The sequence below is a fragment of the Sturnira hondurensis genome, unplaced genomic scaffold, assembly GCF_014824575.4.
Source record: "Sturnira hondurensis isolate 20B ecotype Veracruz unplaced genomic scaffold, ASM1482457v3 Scaffold0012541, whole genome shotgun sequence".
NCBI lineage: Eukaryota > Metazoa > Chordata > Mammalia > Chiroptera > Phyllostomidae > Sturnira > Sturnira hondurensis.
This window is the reverse complement of record NW_028085172.1, coordinates 1,169,820-1,192,336: the sequence shown is the minus strand read 5'-3', so window position 1 is coordinate 1,192,336 and position 22,517 is coordinate 1,169,820. Positions and strand designations below refer to the sequence as shown.

At 36.7% G+C, this 22,517-nt stretch overlaps 1 non-coding gene across 1 annotated transcript; it reads right to left on the bottom strand.

The window, feature by feature from the left end:
• Window positions 1–5,839: 5,839 nt before the first annotated feature.
• Window positions 5,840–5,946, bottom strand: LOC118997201 (U6 spliceosomal RNA). Its single transcript, XR_005068633.1, has one exon. It is a non-coding gene; the product is annotated as a U6 spliceosomal RNA (small nuclear RNA).
• Between the last annotated feature and the right edge of the window lie 16,571 nt (window positions 5,947–22,517).

Below are 22,517 nucleotides of genomic sequence, written 5' to 3'. Positions count from 1 at the left end.
CATATATGTTCTTTGATTAATCCTTTCACCCTCTTTCAAAAAGTCTACATCTCCCTTCTCCCCTCTTACCACTGATAGTCTGTTTCAGGATTCTATGCTTCTGATCCTATTTTACTCATTAGTTTATTTTGTTAATTAGTTATTCTTACTTTACAATTTTTTAAATTTAATTCTTGTTCAAGTACAGCTTTCTGTCTAGTATTCCTAGCCCTGTCCACCCCCTGCCCCATGCTCCCCACCTCCCTGCCATTTCTGCCCACAACCTAAGTTATTGTCCATGTGTCCTTTATACTTGTTTATGTGAGTCAATACCCTTTTCCCCTATGATTCTCCCCCCTCTCCCCTCTGGACCCTGTCAGCCTGTTCCATATTTGAGTGTCATTTGTCATATTTTGCTTGCTTGTTTATTTTGTTGTTTAGATGCCTGTTAACTGTGATATTATATGGTATTTATCATTTACCTCCTGGCTTGTTTCACTCAGCATAATGCTTTCCAGGTTCATCCATGATGTTGCAAAGGGTAGTAGTTCCTTCTTTCTTTCTGCAGCATAGAATTTCATTGTGTAAATCTACCATAGCTTTTTGACCCATTCATTTACTGATGGGCATCTAGGTTGCTTCCAACTCTTGGCTATTGTAAATTGTGCTGTATGAACATTGGGGTGCATAGGTTATTTTGGATTGGTGTTTCAGGGTTCTTAGGATATACTCCTAATAGTGGAATTGCTGGGTCAAAGGGGACATTCATTTTTAGTTTTCTTAGAAAATTCCATACTGCTTTCCATACTGGTTGTACCAGTCTGCAATCCCACCAACAGAGAACTAGAGTCCCCTTTTCCCCACAACCTCTCCAACACTTGTTTGTTTCTTTGTTTATGATAGCCATTCTGACTGGTGTTAAGTGATATCTCATTGTGGTTTTGATTTGCATCTCTCTGATAGCTAGTGATTTAGAGCATATTTTCATGTGTCTCTGGATCCTCTGTATGTCCTCCTTGATGAAGTGTCTGTTCAAGTCCTTTGCCCATTTTTTACTTGGGTTGTGCGTCTTCTTTGAGTGGAGTTGTGTGAGTTCTTTGTATATTTTGGAGATTAAACTTTTGTCTGAGGTGTCATTGGCAAATATGTTTTCCCAAACTGTTGCTTCTCTTTTCATCTTGATATTGTTTTCCTTGGCCATGCAGAAGCTTTTAAGTTTGATGAGATCCCATTTGTTTATTCTTTCCTTTATGTCCCTTGCTCTAGGGGATGTATCAATAAAAATATTGCTGCGTGAAATATCGGATATTTTCCTGCCAATGTTCTCCTCTAGGACTTTAATGGTTTCACGGCTTATATTTAAGTCTTTTATCCACTTGAATTTATTTTGGTGTATGGTGTAAGTTGGTGCTTGAGTTTCATTTTTTTGCATATAGCTGTTCAGTTCTCCCAACACCATTTGTTGAAGAGGATATTTTTACTCCATTTTATGTTACTGCCCCCTTGGTCGAATATTAATTGACTGTAGAGATTTGGGTTTATTTCTGGGCTCTCTGTTCTATTCCATTGGTCTATGTGCCTGTTTTTATGCCAGTACCAGGCTGTTTTGATTACAGTGGCCTTTTAATACAGTTTGATATTAGGTATTGTGATCGCTCCTACTTTCTTCTTCTTTCTCAAAATTGCAGCTGTTATTCAGGGTCTTTTATGGTTCCATATAAATTTTTGAAGTGTTTGTTCTATATCTGAGAAATATGCCCTTGTTACTTTAATAGGTATTGCATTGAATCTGTAAATTGCTTTGGGTAGTATGGATATTTTGATGATGTTAATTCTTCCAATCCAAGAACACGGTATATGTTTCCATTTATTTGTGTCTTCCTTGATTTCTTTCTTCAGTGTTGTGTAGTTTTCTGCATACAGGTCTTTTACCTCCTTTGTTAAGTTTATTCCCAGATATTTTATTTTTGTTTTTGCTATATCGAATGGGATTTTTTTCCTGATTTCCACTTCTGCTGCTTCATTGTTGGTATACAAAATGCCTTTGATTTCTGGATATTGGCTTTGTATCCCGCTGTTTTGTCAAGTTCATTTATTAGTTCAAGCAGTTTTTTGGTAGAGGCTATAGGGTTTTCATTGTACAATATCATATCATCTACAAACAATACCAGTTTTGTTTCCTCCTTTCTGATTTGGATGCCTTTTATTTCCTTTTCTTGTCTGATTGCTATGGCTAGAACTTCTAATACTATGTTGAATAGAAGTGGTGAAAATGGGCAACCTTGTCTTGTTCCTAATCTTAGTGTAAAAGATGTTAGTTTTTGCCCATTGAGTATGATGTTGGCTGTAGGTCTTTCATATATGGCCTTTATTATGTTGAGGAATCCTCCCTCTATTCCCATTTTTCTGAGTACCTTTATCATAAAAGGGTGTTGGACCTTATCAACAGCTTTTTCCGCATCTATTGATATGATCGTGTGATTTTTGTCTTTGCTTTTGTTTATGTGGTGTATTACATTTACTGATTTGCGGATATTGAACCATCCTTCCATCCCTGGGATGAATCACACTTGGTCGTGATGTATGATGTTTTTGATGTATTGCTGGAGGAATTTGCTAATATTTTATTGAGGATTTTAGCATTTATATTCGTCAGCGATATTGGCCTGTAGTTTCCTTTCTTTGTTGTGTCTCTATCTGACTTTGGAATTAGGGTGATGCTGGCTTCATAAAAAGAGTTGGTAATTTTTTTTTTCCTTTTGGATTTTTTGGAATAGTCTGTGAAGAATAGGGGTTAGCGGTTCCTTAAAAGCTTTGTAGAATTTTTCTGTGAAACCATCTGGTCCAGGGCTTTTGTGTGATGGGAGTTTTTTGATTACTTCTTCAATTTCACTTGCTGTTATTGGCCTCTTCGGTTTTTCTGCTTCTTTTTCATTGAGTTTTGGAAGATTATATTTTTTTAGAAATGTGTCCATTTCACCTAGGTTTTCAAATTTCTTGGCAGAGAGTTCTGCATAGTAATTTCTTACAATCCTTTTTATTTCTTTGGTATCAGTTGTAATCTCTCCTCTTTCATTTCTGGTTGTGTTTATTTGGGTCCTTTTTCTTCTTAATGAACCTACTTAAATGTTTGTCTATTTTGTTTATCTTTTCAAAAAAACAACTCCTGGATTCATTGATCCTTCAAATTGTGCTTTTAGTCTCCATGTTGTTTAATTCTGATTTGATCTTGCTTATTTCTTTCCTTCTACTTGCTCTGAGCTGTTTTTGTTGTTGTTCCTTGAGTCCTTGCAGGCGTAGGGTTAGGTTGTTTGTTTAAAATGTTTCTATCTTCTTTAAGTGAGCCTGTATTGCTATGAACTTCCCTCTCAGGACTGCCTTCACTATGTCTCATAGGTTTTGGGTTGTTGTGAGTTCATTTTCATTTGTTTCCAGAAGCTTTCTGGTTTCTTCCCTAATTTCAATATTGACCCATTCATTGTTTAATAGCATACCATTCAGTCTCCATGATTTTGGGTGTTTTTGTTTTTTTTTCCTGTGGGGTTAGTTTCCAATTTCAGTCCCTTGTGAAAAGAGAAAATGCTTGGTTTGATTTCTATTTTCCTGAATTTGTTGAGACTCTTTTTGTGTCCTATTATGTGGTCTATCTTTGAAAATATTCCATGTGTATTTAGCTTCTTTGGGATTGAGGGCTCTATATATATCAATTAGGTCCATTTCATCTAGGGTGTAATTTAATGCTGCAATATCTTTGTTGATATTTTGTTTGGAAGATTTGTCCATTTTAGATAGTGGGGAGTTAAAGTCCCCTGCTATAATTGTGTTGCTGTCAATATCTTTCTTGAGGTCCTCTAGAATTTTCTTTATATATTTGGGTGCTCCTATGTTGGGTGCATATATATTTGTGATGTTAATGTCTTCTTGGTGAATTCTTCCCTTGAGTATTATGAAGTAACCTTCTGGGTTACTTGTTATGGCCCTTTTTTGAAGCCTATTTTGTCTGATATGAGAATTGCTAGCCTGGCTTTTTTTCTTGTCTATTTGCTTGGAAAATTTGTTTCCATCCTCTCACTTTTAGTCTGTTATGGTGTTTTGACCTGAGGTGGGTCTGTTGTAGGCAGCATATGTTTGGGTTGTGCTTTCTTATCCATTCATCTATTCTATCTCTTTTAATTAGTGCATTTAATCCTTTTACGTTGAAGGTTATTGTTGAAAGGTATTTATTCATTGCCATTTATGTATCCGTGTTCCGCTCCGTCTCTGTCTTTTCCTTCCTTTCCTTAAAATAGCCCTTTTAGTAATTCTTGTAGAGCTGGTTTGGTGGAGGCATATTCTTTTAGACTTCTTTCATCTTGGAAACTCTTTATTTGGCCTTCTATCTTGATTGAGAGCTTTACTGGGTAAAGCAGCCTTGGTTGTAGGCCTCTGTTTCTCATTACTTGGAATATTTCTTGCCATTGTCTTCTTGCTTGGAATGTTTCCATTGAGAAGTCAGTAGCCAACCTTATTGGAACACCCTTGTATGTTACTTCCTTTTTCTCCCTTGCTGCCTTTAGTATTTTCTCTTTGTCTTGGAGGTTTGCTATTTTAATGCTGATATGTCTTGCAATAGGCCTCTTTGGGTTCCACCTGATTGGGACTCTCTGCGATTTTTGGATCCGTGTGACTTTATCTCTCCTCAACTTAGGAAAATTTTCCGTTATTACACTTTCAAGTAGGTTTTCTATCCCTTGTTCTTCTTCCTCTCCTTCTGGTATTCCTGTTATTCAGATATTATTACGTTTCATGTTGTCTTGCATTTCTCTTAAATTCTCCTCATTTTTTTCTGATTCTCTTTTCCATTACTTGCTCCATCTGGCAGATTCTTTCTATCCTGTTTTCAATCTCACTTATACGGTCTTCCGCCTCATCAATCCTACTCTTCATACCTTCTATTGTGTTCTTCAGTTCAGAAATTGTATTTTTCATTTCCTCTTGGCCTTTGCTGATGGTTTCTATTTCCTTTTTCATGTTGGTATAGTTTGCAGAGAGTTCATTGTAGCTCCCCTATAGTTTCTGGTAGCTCATTGTGAGCTCTTTGAATTTCCTGATGACCAGTTCTTTGAATTTAATATCTTATTGTTGGCTTGCCTCTATTTTATCTAACATTCTTTCTGAAACTTTCTCCCTTTCCTTCATTTGGGGATTGTTTCTTTGTCTTCCCATTGTTTGTGTTGCTCTTTTTGTTGGCCTCAGCTTCTTAAAGTGATCTGTTCTGGTTCCCTGGGTTTATGCTTTGAACTTCTGTGGTAGGATGCCTGTGACATTCAGTGGTGCAGTCTCCTGTAGGTATCTGGTGTTCTCCACTTCCATCTTTCTCCTCTTGTTGGTTTCCAGCTGATCAAATCTTTTCTTCTGGTTTCACTAGCTGCAGCAGTCTGAGGGGCTATTCGTGTGCCTTTCTCTCATCTGGGTGAACTTATCTGGTCTAGCCAGTGTCCTCCCAAGATCCAGACTTGTGCCGCTCTCCCGTGCTCCACTGAGAGCAGGTTTTTCCTCTAGCTTCTCAGCCCTGACCTGGCATGAGGGCATGTGCTGCCAGCCAGGTTTTCCTGGTCTCGCAGGCTTGGGCTTGGACCTTTCCCAGTGCTGTAGCTGCACACACTGGGCAACTCACAATTCTTCTAAACCGACAGCCACAGCCTGACTCCAGGTGCTTCTCAGTCTGTGCCCGGCTGGGTAGGGATGGAGCTTGCAACTGGCACTCTTCCAGGAACCCTGCCAGTAGCCTTCAGCTCCCTGAGACTGTGGGAGTACCAGCTCAAGTCCCGCACTCTCAGTTCCCCTCGCCGGCAACAACAGCCTAACTCTTGGTGCTTCTAAAAATATGGAACACTTCATGAATTTGCATGTCATCTTTGCACATGGGCCATTCTAATCTTCTCTGTATCATTCCAATTTTAGTATATGTGCTGCCAAAGCGACCACTGGATTATTCTTATAAGTAAAATGGTATACTACCTGTATTACATTGACATGTTTATTTCACTTATCATGATTGTCTCCAGCCCCATCTATGCTACCACAAAAGGTAGGGATTTCTTCTTTTTTCCTGCCTCATAGTATTTCATTGTATAAATGTATCACAATTTTATGATCCACTTGTGTACTGATGGGCATTTAGCCTATTTCCAACTCTTGGCTATTGAAAATAGTGCTTCTATGAACATCCTGTTGCATAAGCACTGTTTTTATTAAACAATTTCTCATTGCATTTATTTTATTTTTTAAATCATTTTTCAAGTAAAGTTTTCTGTTTATTACTCCCATCCTAACCCACCCCTTCGTGCTCCCCCCAACTTCCCATTTCCACCCTTCTCAGTTGTTGTCCATTTATCCTTTATATTTGTTCCTCCAAATCCCTCCCCTATTTCCCCTGAAATTCCCTCCCCTCTCCCCTCTTGTGACTGTCCCCCTGTTCTCCATTTCAGTGTCTTTGGTTATATTTTGCTTGCTTGTTTGTTTTGTTGTTTATGTTCTTGTTAAAGGTGAGGTCATATGGTATTTGTCCTTCAACACCTGTCTTATTTCACTCAGCATAATGCTTTTCAGTTCCATCCATGCTGTTGCAAAAGGTAGGATTTCCTTCTTTCTTTCTGCTGCATAGAATTCCATTGTGTATATGTACCATAAATTTTGATCCATTCATTTACTGATGGGCATCTAGTTTGCTTCCAACTCTTGGCTATTGTAAATTGTGCTGCTATGAACATTGGGGTGCATATGTTCTTTGGGATTGGTGTTTTAGGGTTCTTAGGATACAATCCCAGCAGTAGAATTGCTGGGTCAAAAAGCAGGTCCATTTTTAGTTTTCTGAGAAAATTCCATACTGTTTTCCATAGTGGTTGTACCAGTCTGCAATCCCACCAACAGTGGACCAGAGTCCCCTTTTCCCCACACCCTCTCCAACATTTGTTTTTTTATTGCTTTGTTTATGATAGCCATTCTCAGTGGTGTAAAGTGGTATCTCATTGTGGTTTTAATTTGCATCTCTCTGATAGCAAGCAATATTGAGCATCTTTTCATGTGTCCTCCTTGGACAAGTGTCTGTTCAAGTTCTTTGCCCATTTTGTAATTGGGTTAGTTGTCTTCTTAGAGTGAAGTTGTGTGAGTTCTTTGTACATTTTGGAGATTAAACCTTTGTTGAGGTATCATTGGCAAATATGTTTTCCCATACAGTTGGTTGTCTTTTTTTTTTAATACTGTTTTCTTTAGCTGTGCAGAAGCTTTTTATTTTGATGAGATGCCATTTCTTTATCCTTTCCTTTATATTCCTTGCTCTAGGGGACATATCAGTAAAAACGTTGCTTCGTGAAATATCTTATATTTTCTTCCCAATATTCTCCTCTAGGACTTTAATGGTGTCACAGCTTATATTTAAGTCTTTTATCCACCTTGAATTAATTTTGATCTATGGTGTAAGTTGGTGCTCAAGTTTCATTTTTTTCATGTAGCTGTCCAGTTCTCCCAACACTATCTATTGAAGAGACTATCTTTACCCCATTTCATCTTATTGACCCATTTGTCAAATATTAATTGAGTAGAGACTTGGGTTTATTTCTAGGCTCTCTGTTCAGTCCCATTGGTCTATGTGCCTGTTTTTATGCCAGTACCAGACTATTTTGATGACAGTGGCCTTGTAATACAGTTTGATATCAGGTATTGTGATCCCTCCTACTTTGTTCTTCTATCTCAACATTACTGATGCTATTCAGGGTCGTTTATCATTCCATATAAATTTTTGAAGTGTTTGTTCTATATCTGTGAAATATGCCATTGGTACTTTAATAGGTATTGCATTAAATCTGTAAACTGCTTTGGGTAGTACGGACATTTTGATTATGTTAATTCTTCCAATCCATGAACACGATATATGTTTCCATTTGTTTGTGGCTTCTTTGATTTCTTTCTTCAATGTTGTGTAGTTTTCTGCATAGAGGTCTTTTACCTCCTTGGTCAGATTAATTCCCAGATATTTTGTTTTCATTTTTGCTATATCGAATGGGATTTTTTATCTTGATTTCTGCTTCTTCTGATTCACTGTTAGTATACAAAAATGCCTTTGATTTCTGGATATTGACTTTGCAACCTGCTGTTTTGCCAAATTCATTTATTAGTTGGGGAAGTTTTTTTTTTGTAGAATCTATAGGAGTTTCCATGTACCCTACCATTTGATAGTTTCTTTAGTTATGCAGAAGCTTTTTAATTTCATGTAGTCCGATTTTTTTCTTCCCTTACTTTCCCTTGCCCTAGAAGATGTATTGACAAAAATGGTGCTATGTGAAATATCTGAAATTTTACTGCTTATGTTTTCTGCTGGGATATTTCTGGTATCATTATTTATATTTAAGTATTTTATCTATTTTATGTTTATTTTGATAATGGAAATGTCCGTACTACCTAAAGCAGTTTATACATTTAGTGCAATCCCTATAAAAATACCAGTGACATATTTCACAGATATAAAACAAACATTTCAAAAAATTTATATGGAACCATAAATGACCCAGAATAGCTATAGCAATTTTGAGAAAAAAGAACACAGTAGGTAGGAGCAACATACCTGGCATCAAATTATATTCCCAGGCCACAGTGCCAGTATTGTACCAGCACAAGAACAGACACATAGATCAATGGAATACAATAGAGAGCCCAGAAATTAACCCAAGTCTCTATCATCAATTAATATTCAACAAAGAGAGAGGAAGCAGAAAATGGAGTAAAAATAGTCTTTTCCACAAATGGTGTGGGAGATTTGGACAGATACATGGATAAAAATGAAAGCTGACCACCGATTTACACCAGACGGAAAAATAAACTTGAGATTGGTAAAAGACTTAAATATAACTTGTGATAAATTGAAAGTCCTAGGGGAGAACATAGGCAGGAAAATCTCAGATATTTCATTCAGCAATATTTTCACCAATATTTCCCCTAGAGCAAGGGACATAAAGGGAAGAATAAACAAGTGGGATCTCAAAATAAAAAGCTCCTGCATGGCTAAATAAAACATTAGCAAAATGAAAAGGGAATCAAACGTATGGGAAAATATATTTTCCAATGATATCTCAGACAAGGGTTTGATCTCCAAAATATATAAAGAACTCACAGGACTCCACACAAGGAAGGCAAACAATCCAATTATAAATTGGACAAACAACCTGAACAGACACTTCTCCAAGAAAGACATACAGAGGGCCCAGAGAAATATGAAAATATGCTTAGCATCACTTGCTATGAGAGAAAAGCAAATTAAAAGCACAATGAAATACAACTTCATACCAGTCAGAATGGCCACCATAATTATATCAACAAACAGCAAGTGCTGGCAAGGTTGTGGTGAAAAGGGAACCTGAGTACAGTGGTGGTAGGGATTCAGAGCGGTACAGCCACTTTAGAAAACAGTATGGAATGTCCTTAAGAACCAAAATGGAATTACCTTTTGACTCAGAAATTCCACTGCTGGGATTATATCCTAAGAACCCTGAAACACTAATTCAAAAGAACCTATGAACTCCAATGTTCATAGCAACACAATTTACAATAGCCAAGTGCTCTAAGCAACTTAGGTGCCCAACAATAAATGAGTGGATCTAAAAACTGTGGTACATTTACACCATGGGATACTGTGCAGCAGAAACAAAGAAGGAACTCTGACCCTTCATTACAACATGGATGGAACTGGAGAGCATTATGCTAAATGAAATAAGCCAAAAGGTGAAAGACAAATACCATATGATTTCACTTATAAGTTTAACCTAAGTAACAAAACAAATAAGCAAGCAGAATATAACCAGAGACACTGAAATTAAGAACAAGCTGGCAGTAACCAGAGGGGAGGGAAGAGGGAAATAACACAGGACAAAAGGGAAAGGTTCATAAGTGAACATGTGTAAGGGACCCATGGAAAAAAACAAAGCCGAGTAGAATTAAGGGTGGGAGGTCTGGCTGAGTAAGGCAGGGGAAAGTGGTGGTGTTAAAATGGAGACAACTGTATTGGAACATTAATAAAAACATGTATAAATAATTTTTAAATAAAAAGTTTATTGTGATACATGATATAAGTTGGTGAAATAGTTTTATTTATTTATTTATTTATTTATTTATTTATTTGCATCTACTGGTCTATTTCTCCCAACACCCTTTATTGAAGAAACTATCTTTACAACATTGTATGCTCATGCCCCCTTTGTCAAATATTAATTGACCAGAGAGACATTGGTTCATGCCTGGGTTATCTATTCTGTTCCATTGATCTACATGTCTTTTCTTATGTCAGTATCAGACTGTTCTGTTGACAGTGGCCTTGCAGTGTAGTTTGATGTCAGGTATTGTGATCCCTCCAACTTTGTTCATCTCAAGATTGCTGAGGCCATTTGGGGTCTTTTTTCATTCTATATAAACTTTCAGAGTATTTTCTCTAGATCTGTGAAATATGCCATCAGTATTTTAATAGGAATGACATTAAATCTGTATACTGCTTTGGGTAGTGTGGCCATTTTAATGATGCTGACTCTTTTAATGAACAGGGTATATGCTTCCATTTATTTGTATCTTTCTCAATTTCTTCAGTGTTCTGTAATTTTGCAAGTACCCAGTTTCTACCTCTTTGATTAAATTTGTCCATAGAAACTTTATTTTCTATTAATACAGTATATAAAATTTCTTTTTTAGTTTCTCATTTTGGTAGTTCATTATTGGTGTAAAAATGCCATTCATTTCTGAATATTGGCCTCATATCCTCCTACTTTGTTGAATTCACTTATTTGGTCAACACATTTTTTGGTGTAAACTATAGGGTTTTCTATGTACACTGTCTACCAATACTGGCAGTTTCACTTCTCATTTCCAATTTGAATATCTTGTGTTTCTTCTTTGTGTCTGATTGCTGTGGCTAGAACTTCTACTTCTACACTGCATAAGAATGGTGAAAGTGGACACACTTGTCTTCTCACTGATCCTAAGAAAAACCCTTTTATTTTTTGTCCATTTTAGAAAGTTTTGGACAGCAATAGAGTCATTGTAGGGGATTTTAACACTCCACTGTTAACAATGGATAGATTTTCCAAACTAAAATAAGCAAAGATATTTTATTGTTGAGCAACATTCTAGATAATGTGCATGTAATTGATATTTTAGACCATATAACCCCAAAGAAGCAAAATATACATCTAGTCAAACTCACAAGGATTATTTTTAAAGATAAACCACATGGTAGAACACAAAGCAGTCTTTAATAAATTCAAGGAAATTAAAATTGTATCAAACAGCTTATATCACAATGCTTTGAAATGAGAAACCAACCTCAAGGAAAAAAACTCAAAAGCATTCAAATGCACAGTTGCTAGGTTAACAACAAGATCAAGGAAGGAATCAAAAAGCATCTGGAACAAACAAAAATGAACACACAAAAACTCTAAACATATGGGACACAGGGAAAGCAGTTCTGAGAAGGAAGGCCATAGCAATAGAGACCTATCTAAAGAAGATAGCTAAATCTCAAATAAATAACCTAACCCTACATCTAAAAACCTAGGGGAACAGTAACAAACAAAGCCCATATCTGGTAGAAGGAAGGAAAGAAACAAGATAAGAGCAGCTTTAAAAGGCATGAAGACTAAAAAACAATACAAAAGACCTTTGTGCAAAAGACCTAGATTGTAAAAAGAATTTAGGAGCTTGTTCGTTGAAAAGATCAACAAGATTGACAACCTTTAATGAGATCCATGAAGAGAAAGAGAGAGAGGACCCAAATGAATGGAATAAAAAAATGAAATAGAAGAAGTAACAACTGATATCACAGAAATACAGAAGATTGTAAGAAATTACCATGAAGAACTATATACCCAGAAATTGGACATCCTGGGGAAAATGGCTAAATTTCTAGAAACATACAATCTTCCAAAATGGAATCAGGAAGGAGTAGAAAACCTCAGTAGACTAAAAGCAACTAGCAAAATTGAAGCAGTAATAAAAACCTCCTGGCACACAGAAGCGCAAGACCAAATGGCATTGCAGGTAAATTTTACCAAACATTCAAAGAACTAACACCACAGACTTCTGGTCAAGATGGCAGCATAGACAGACAAAGCTCGCCTTTTTGCACAACTACATCAAAAATACAAGTAAAATACACAACAACCTTCATGCTGAATTGTTAAGTGGAAGTCTGACAACTGACAACTATGGAAGTCTGATAGCTATGGAATTAAATGAACTACATCCATCCAGGCTGGTAGAAGGGATGCAAATGTGGAAAAGGCTGGTCCCTCACCCATGTGTGGTGCATAAAAATTTGGGAGGGGTATCTTGGGAATGAGGAGTCCCAATCCCACACCAGGCCTCCCAGTCTAGTGTTCCAATGCCAGGAAAATAAACCCAAACAATATCTGGCTGCAAAAATCAGCAGGGATTAAGTCAGTAGAAAAAAACTGTTAAAATTCCTCTTTAAGGGCCTACATACAGACTTACCAATTCAGACTTACTCCCTCTGAGCTCCAGTACTGGGGTAGCAGCTTGAAGGCACCAATGGCATAGAGGGAGAAACTGAAGTGTCTAATATCAAGGTTAGCAGAGGACATTGTTCCTTTTCTAAACCCTCCCTCCACAGAGCTGGCAAGCTGGTGCCATATCTGATACTCCATCAACCTGGCTAACACTGTTTGACTTACCTTGGAGATCTCTACAGATTATGCCTCCCACAACTGTCTGGCCCACCCAAACTGCTTTTCCATATGAGTAGCTTTCCATATGAGTAGCTCATGCTCACAACTTCCTAAATATTCTCAAACAAGAAACAGCCGGCAGGCCTCAGTGAGCCTCAGTCCTAGCACTAGCTTGGCTTTTCCTATATTCACAGGGTGGCTTTTCCTGAGAATCTCCAATCCCAGCACAAGCAGCAGCCATCTCAGATTCCTTTATAGCTCATATAGAGTGACACTGGGCAGAACACAGGTGGAGGCTGACCTTGGCCTGCATCACCCAGGAAACCCCAGGGCCAGCATGTCCACTGGAGAGCTAGAGACCAGGTCAGAATACTACCAATCTGACCCTGCACAGCTGATCCTCCATGAAGGGCAGAAGTTGGTGGAAAGTGGTCACAGCCAATCCTTGACACTGACTGGCCTATGTAAATCCCTTCCATTGGTCTGCAAGCAGCAACCAAGGCTCAACTACAAGAGGAGGGTGTACTCAACCCACAAAGAAGGTATACATCAAGTACCCAGCTTAGGTGATAGGGGAGACAGTGCTATGGGACCGTACAGGACACCTACTATATTAGGCAACACTACCAAGACATGGAGTCAAAGCAGCTCTACATAATACATAGAAACAAACACAGGGAGGCTGCCAAAACTAGGAGACAAACATGGCTCAAATGAACGAATGGATCAAAACTCCAGTAAAAAGAGCTAAGTGAAATGGAGACAAGCAATCTATAAGACACAGACTTTAAAACACTGTTTATAAGAATGCTCAGGAAACTTACTGTGGACTTTAACAACAATAATATGATCCAGTGAAAAATGATGGATACACTAACTGAAATAAAGAACAATGTACAGGGAAACAACAGTAGAGTGGATGAAGCTGAGAATTAAATCAATGATTTGGAAAATAAGGAAGCAAAAACCAACCAATCAGAGCAAGAAGAAAAAAGAATCCAAAAAAAGGAGGAAAATATAAGCAGCCTCTGGGACAACTTCAAAAGTTCTGATAGCTGCATCATAGGGGTGCCAGAAGGACAAGTGAAAGAGCAAGACATTGGACATGTATTTGAAAGAAAACTTCCCTAATTTAGTAAAGGAAATAGACATTCAAATCCAGGAAGCACAAATAGTCCCAAACATAATGGATGTAAAGAGACAAACTCCAAAATGGATCATAATTAATATGCCAAAGGTTAACAAAAAAGAGAAAATATTGGAAGTAGTAAGAGAAAAGAAGTTAATTGCCTATAGTTGAGTTCCCATAAGACTGTTGGCAGATTTCTCCAAAGAAACTTTGCATGCAGGCTAGATGGGATTTGACGTGGACACCGGCCTGCAGTGCCCACAGTGTCATAGATGAGATGAGACAGATTCATACAGATTACTGAGTCTTGTGGAGAAAAAGGGACGACATAGCTACTCCCTTAAGAGGGGAGTGCCTCAGAACAGTCTGGCCACTCTTTCAAGGGGAGAGTGCACTGACCCTTGCCTAGACCAGCTTTTGTTGTGTTTAATTTGCACAGGACTACAGGTACAGCTGATTAATTATTATCAGGCAGTAAGGATCGAACAATGGATAGCATACAAAAACTATTAGGGCTTCTTCTGAGTCAGGGTCTATCAGCTAAAAGGCTACAAAACTTTGGGAAACGAACTCGTTTCCTGCTTGGGCCTTTATCATTTAACTGAGTATTCTTAGCAAAGTAGGCTTCACAGAATTTTACATATCCTTTATCAGGCCTGATCACCTGGGGAGCCCACCCTTTCCAGCACAGGGTTGCACTGCCCTTTGTCGTTGTTTCAGGCTTAAGTCAGGCAGAGGAGGCAAGATAGCCAAAAAATTTAGGAGACTTCTCAAAGACAGACTGAGGATTCAGGCTTTGTCAAAGCTGAGGGGCCAGGGTCCATCACCTCCCCTTTCTTCATAGCTCCCCAAGTCCTTCCCTGGGGCATCCATGTCATCATGCCTGCCTTAATTTGTTCCCCCTTGAGGAATCTTACCAGTCATTGGCTAACTGATCAAGCACTGGGGGTCAGTTATGAATGAAGTAAAAGGAGGAGAAGTGGTGCTCCTGCCAGAGATAACCTTTGTCTCCTTAGTGGCTTAAGGTCCGCAGGTCGCTCATTCAGCCTTAGTCATGGTAGGGTTACAGCTCCTGAAACCAGGCAGGGTGGCTCCCAACAGGGATTGGCAAGAAGTATTTAAAGCCATGAAAAGCAGGGGCCTAAAGCCAAGACTTTTCTACCCAGCAAAGCTATTATTTAGAATCGAAGGGCAGATACAGGGTTTTCCACACAAGAAAAAAACTAGAATGGTTCATATTCATCAAACCATTATTATATAAAATGTTAAAGGGACTTATTGGAGAAAAAGAAGATCAAAACTTTGAACAATAAAATGACAAAACATATATATTGATCAACAATTGAATCTAAAAAAAAAAACCCCAAAGAACTAACACCTATCCTCAAAATATTTTTAAAAATTCAAGAAGAGGGAATATTTCCAAACTCTTTTTACAAAGCCGGTATTATCCTAATTCCAAAATCAAGTAAAGGCACTACAAATAAATAAAATTACAAGACAATATCTCTGATGAACATAGATGCTAAATTCTCAATAAAATTTAGATTTTATTGAGATTCAACAACACATTAAAAATATCATACACCATGACTAAGTGGAATTTATTCCAGGAATGCAAGGATGGCACAGTATTTGCAAATCAATAAATATAATGCACCCCATAAACAAAATTAAAGGCAAAAATCACATGATCATATCAATAGATCTTGACAAAGCATTTGATAAAATCAAACACCCATTTATAATAAAAACTCTCTGCAACATGGGAATAAAGGAAGTATACTTCAACACAATTAAAGCTATATATGAAAACCTACTGCCAACCTCATAGCCAATGCAAAACCTTTTTTAATTTGATGTACTCCCATTTGTTTCATTTTCTATTTCCCCCTTGCATGAAAAAATACATCAGAAAAAATATTGCTATGAGCAATATCCAAGATGTACCACCGATGTTTTCTTCTAGGATTTTTATGAAGTCTAACATTTAATTCAGTAATCCATTTTTTCTTATTTATCATGCAAAAAATGATATAGTTTCATTTTTCTTAACATATCTGTCCAACTTTTCCAACATTATTTATTGAACAAACCATCTTTAGCCCATTTTATGTACTGGCTTACTCTATCAAATGTTGATTGAATACAAAGGCATGAGTGTTTTCCTGGGCTCTCTATTCAAATTTTGTATATTTGAATGTTTGTATGTTGCCAACATTTTCTTAGGCATTATTCCTTTATTACATTTTTTCAAGTGCCACGTTGACTCCACTTCTTTTGGGACTCTAATAGCATGAAGATTGCATCTTGGGTTATACCTCACACGTCCCTGAGGCTCTTTATTTTTTTCAGTCATATTTTTTCTTGAATTTTCAGATTAAATTATTTCTGTTGATGAATTTTTGAATTTGTTAACCCTTTTCTTGTTATCTCCATTTTTTATTTAGCCCATCCAATATTTTTTGAAAATGTTTTGTTTTCATTTATAAATTTTCTTTCTTTTTGTTTTGGTTTTAATTTTCTCATTTTTTGTTACTGTTTAAGTGCAGCTGTCTCCATTCTCCCCCCTCCCCATCACTTTCCCCAGCCACATTCACCCCATCCCCTACCATCAATCATCCCCCATTTTAGTTTTGTCCATGAGTCTTATATACACATCACTTGACCACCCTTCCTCTTCCCTTCCCCCCATTATCCCCCTACTCGGCCCCCCATTATTCCCCTATCTGGTCCCTCTGGTTTCTGTCAATTTGTTTTTTTTTTCTTTTTTTAAAATTTATTGAATTATTTTTCAAGTAAAGTATTCTGTCTATTACTCCCATTCCATCCCACCCCTCGTGCTCCCCCTCCCTCCCATTTCCACCCTTCTCAGTTGTTGTCCATGTATCCTTTATATATGGTCCTCTAAATCCCTCCCCTATTTCCCCTGAAATTCCCTCCCTTCTGGCCACTGTCAGCCTGTTCTCTATTTCAGTGTCTTTGGTTATATTTTTGCTTGCTTGTTTGTTTTATTGTCAATTTGTTTTTTAATTCAATGTTTCCAGTTATATTTTGCTTCCTTATTTGTTTTGTTGATTAGGTTCCATTTATAGGTGAGAACATATGTCTTTTACCACCTGGCTTACTTTACTTAGCATAATTCTCTCCAGAACCATCCATGCTGTCACAAAGGGTAGGAGTTCTTTCTTTCTCTCTGCTGTGTAGTGTTCCATCATGTAAATGTACCACAGTTGTTGTTTTTTTAAGATTTTATTTATTTATCTTAGAGGGGAAGGGAAGGAGAGAGAGAGAAATATCAATGTATGGTTGCCTCTTGTGTGTCCCCTGCTGGGAACCGGGAGCTGGCCTGCAACCCAGGCATGTGCCCTGACCGGGAATCGAACTGCGATCGTGTGGTTCTCAGGCCCACGCTCAATCCACTGAGCTACACCAGCCAGGGCTGTACCACAGTTTTTAGATCCATTCATTTACTGGTGGGCACCTAGGTTGCTTTCAGCACTTAGCTATTATAAATTATGCTGCTAAGAACATTGGAGTGCACAGGTTCTTCTGAATTGATGTTTCAGAATCCTTAGGGTATAATCCCAAGAGTATTTTACATTTTTGGTTGGGTTTATTCCTAGGTACTTTATTTTTGTTGTTGCTGTAGCAAATGAGATTTTTTTCCTAATTTCAGTTTCTGATATTTCATTGATGGTGCACAAAAATGCCTTCAATTTCCTTTTTGTTTGTTTATTTTTTTAGTTTGGCTAATAAAGTGCTTTTAAAATCATTTTTAAAATTATTGTTCAAATGCAATTGTCTCCATTTCCCCACCATCACTTTCCCCTGCCCCAACCACCCCCAATTCTCACTCTCAATTCTACCTCTGATTTGGTGTTGCCCATGGGTCCTTTATACATATTCATTGATGACTCTTTTCCTTCTTTCCCTCATTGTCCCTTCCCTCTATCCCTCTGGTTGCTGTCAGTTTGTTCTTTATTTCAATGTCTGTTGTTATATTTTTCCTTCCTTTTTTGTTTTCTTGATTAGGTTCCACTCATAGGTGAGATCATATGATATTTGCCTTTCACCATCTGGCTTATTCACTTAGTTCTAGTTCCATCTATGCTCCCACAAAAGGTAGAAATTCCTTCTTTTTTAATGCTGGGTAGTATTCTATTGAGCAAATGTCTCAAAGTATTTTGATCCACTCATCTACTGATGGGCATGTAGAGTGCTTTCAGCACTTGGCTATTGTAAATCGTGCTGCTATGAACACTGGGGAGTATAGGTTTTTTTAAATTAATATTTTAGGATTCTTAGGTTATAATCCCAGCAGTGAAATTGCTGGGTCAAAAAGCAGTACATTTTTAGTTTTCTGAGAAAATTCCACACTGTTTTCCAAAGTGGATGCACCAGTCACATTCCCACCACAATGTACTCAGGTTCCCTTTTGTCTACAACCTTGCCAGCACTTATTTTTTGTTGCCTTGTTTATGATGGCTATTCTGACAGGAGTGAAGGAGTATCTCATTGCAGTTTTAATTTGCATCTCTCTGATGGCTAGTGATGCTGAGCCTCCTTCATAAGTCTCTGGGCCCTATATATGTCCTCCTTGGAGAAGTGTCTGTTCAGATCCTATGCCCATTTTGTAGTTGAATTGTTTATCTTCTTGGAGTGGAGCCTCAAATCCTTGTCCAAGATATCCTTGACAAATATATTTTCCCATACCGTTGTATCCTTTTTATTTTGCTGATGTTTTCTTTAAATATGGATAAGCTTTTTATGTTGATGAAGTCCAATTTGTTTATTATTTCCTTTATGCCCCTTGCTCTAGGGGATATATCAGTGAAAATATTGCGGCATGGGATATCTGAAATTTTTCTACCCATATTCTCTTCTAGGACTTTTATGGTATCACAGCTTATATTTAAATCTTTTATCCATCTTTAATTTATCTTTGTGTATGTTGTAATTTGATGGTTGACTTTCATTTTCTTTACATGTAGCTGTACTGATCACCTAACAACATTTTTTCCAACACCATTTTTAAGGACTCTTTTTATTCCATTTTATGCGTCAGACCCTTTTGTTGAAAATTAATTGATGATACAGACTTGGATTTTTTTTTTCTTGGCTCTCTATTCTGTTCCATTAACCTATGTGTCTGTTCTTATGCCAGTATCAGACTGTTTTGATCACAGTGGTCTTATAGTTAGATGTCAGGTATGGTGATCCCACCTACTTTGTTCTTCTATCTCAAAATTGAGGCAGCTATTTGGGGTCATTTGTATGGTTTCATACAAATTTTTGAAATGTTTGTTGTATATCTGAGATATATCATTGGCATTTTAATAGAGATTGTGTTGAATCTATAAACTGTTTTGGGTAGTATGGACATTTTGATGATGTTCATTCTTCCAATCCATGAAGATGGTATATGCTTCCATTTGTTTGTGTCTTCCTTAATTACTTTCTTCAGTGTTGTGTAGTTTTCTGATTACAGGTCTTTAACCACCCTGGTAAGGTTTATTCCTAGGTATTTTATTTGTCTTGTTGCTATAGCAAACATGATTTTTTTTCTGATTTCTAATTCTGATCTTTCATTGTCAGTATATAAAAGTGCCTTTGACTTCTGAATATTGACTTTGTATCCCGCTTTTTGACAACTGTACTTATTATGTTGAGTAGTTTTTTGATGGATTCTGTAGGGTTTTCTATGTGCAATATCACATCATCTGCAAACAGTGATATATTTAAGTAAACCTTTCCAATTTGGATGCTTTTTATTTGTCATTTCTGTCTGATGGCTGTGACTAGGACTTTCAATACCATGTTGAAATGAAGTGGTGAAATCAGACACCATTGTCTTGTTCTTAAAATAAATGGGAAAGCTTTCAATTTTCCCCCATTGAGTATGATGTTAGCTCTAACTTTTTCATATATGGTCTTTACTATGTTGAGGTATCCTCCCTCTTCTTCCAGTTTGCTGAGTGTTTCTATGTTAAATGGGTACTGTACATGATACAATGCTTTTTCTGCATTTATAAATATGATCATGAGATTTTTGCCATTCCTTTTGTTTATGTGATATATTAATATTATATGTATTGATTTGTGAGTATTATGCCATCCTTGAATCCCTAAGATGTATCCCTGTTGATCATGGTGTACGTTCTTTTTCATGTATTGCTGAATTCGGTTTGCGAATATCTTGCTGAGGATTTTAGAGTGTGTATTATTCACTGATATTGTTCTGTAGTTTTCTATCTTTGTTTTTTCTTTATCTGACTTTGATATTAGGATGATGCTGTCCTCATAAAAAGTGTTTGGGTGTCTTCATTATTCTTGGATGTTTTGAAACAGTCTGAAAAGGAAAGGGATTAGCTCTTCATTAAATATTTTGTAAAATTCTCCTGTGAAACTGTCCAGTTGAGAGGTTTTTTGTCCCCCTGCCCCAGGCAACTTTTTTTATTACTGCTTCAATTTTACTAGCTGTCATTGGCCTATTCAGGCCGTCTGTTTCTTTTTGATTCAGTTTTAGATCATATTTTTCTAAGAATTTGTCCATCTCAACTACATTTTCAAGTTTCTTGGCATATAGTTTTTTGTAAGAACTTCTAACAAAACTTTGTACTTCTGTGTAATCTGTTGTAATGTCTCCTCTTTCATTTCTGATTTTGTTTTTGGCCCTTAGCTTTTTTTTTTTATGAATCCTGTTAACTGCTTGTTGGGTTTTTTATATTTTCAAAGAACAAGCTCTTGGATTTATTGATACTTTGAATTCTTGTTTTAGTTCATATGTCATTTCATTCTACTTTGATATTGATTATTTTATTCCTTCTACTTGCTCTGTGCTTTTTTATTGTTCTTTCTCTATTCTTGTAGATGTAGTATTAGCTTGTTTTATCTTTTTTAGGTAGGACTGTGTTCCTATGATCTTTCCTCTCAGGACTCCTTCACTTTGTTCCATAGGTATTTGGACTGTTATGTGTTCATTTTGATTTGTTTATAGAATTTTTATTTCTTCTTTGCTATCATTATTAATCCATTCTTTGTTTAATAGCATGTTATTCAGTCTCCATGAGTTTCAATATTTTAAAATTTTTCTTCATCAGGTTGGTTTCTAATTTCAAGCCATAGTGGTCCATGAGAATGCTTGACATGATTTCAATTTTCTTGAATTTGTTGAGGTTTGTTTTGTGTTCATGTGGTCTATTTTTGTTTTGTGGTCATGTGCTCTATGTTTGAAAATAGATCATCTTTTAGAAAAGAATGTGTATCTTGCTCCTTTAGGATAAAATGTTATAAATATGTATATATATTGTGTATATATATATATATATATATATATATGTATAACAGTTAAGTTATTTTGATCTAATGTGTCATTCAGTTACACAATATCCTTGTTGATATTTTGTTTGGGAGATCTATTCATTTTTGGCAATGTGATGTTAAAATCCACTAGTATAAGTGTGTTGCTGTCTCTATTTTTCTTGAAGTCCTCCAAGATCTTCCTTATATATTTGGGTGCTCCTACGTTGGGTGCATATATGTTTGCAATATTTATGTCTTCTTAAAGGATTGTTCCCTTGAATATTATAAAGCATCCTTCTGTGTCTCATTTTATACCCTTTATTTTAAGTCTATTTTGTCTAATAAAAATATTGATACCCCAGTTTTTTCCCGTTCATTTGTTTGCAATATTTTTTTCCAATGTTTCACTTTCAGTCTGTGTAGGTCTTTTGTACTGAGGTGGGTCTCTTGTAGGCATCATATGTGTGGGTCATATTTTCTTATCCATTCAGCTACCCTATGTCTTTTCATTGGAGTATTTAATCCATTTACAATTATGATTATAATTGATAGGTACTTATTCATTGTCATTTTACCCCATTTGTACCTGGGTTCATCTTTCTCACTCCTTTTCTTCTTCATCTTAAAGCATTTCCTTTAGCATATTTGTAATACTGGTTTGGTGGAAGTATATTATTTTGTGTTATATATGTTAAGTATATATTTATTATATTATTTGGTGGAAGTATATTGTTTTATCTTCTTTTTTTTCTGAGAAACTCCTTATAAACCTTACATTTTTATTGAGAGTCTTGCTAGGTAAAATAGCCTTGGTTGCAGGCCTTTGCTTGTCATTACGTAGAATATTTCTTGCCATTCCCTTCTGGCTTATAGTGTTGCTGTTGATAGGTCTGCTGGTAGACCTATCTGGGCTCCCTTCCGTGTTACTTCCTGTTTCTCCCTTTGTTGCCTTTAAGACTCTCTCTTTCTCTTTGAATTTTGGCATTTTAATTGTGGTGCGTCTTGGAGTGGGTCCATGTGTTCCTCTTTATTGGGACCCCTGTGCTTCCTGGACTTCTGTAACTTTTTCTCTCATCAATTTAGGGAAATTTTCCAACTTTAGTTTTTAAAACAGGTTTTCTAACACATGCCCCTCTTTTTCTCCTTCTGGTGTCCCTATGATATGAATATTATTATGTTTCATTCTGTCCTGCAGTTCCCTTCATACCTCTTTGTATTTTTTGAGATTATTTTCCCTTTCTTGATCTTTCTGGGAGTTTTTTTTTTTTTTCTCCTTATCATCCAGCTTGCTGAAGTAATCCTTTGCTTCATCTAGCCTGCTTTTGATTCCTTTTTTTGTGTGTGTTTTGTTATTTTTCAAGTAGAGTTATCTGCCTTTCCCCCCACCTCTCTGCCCCACC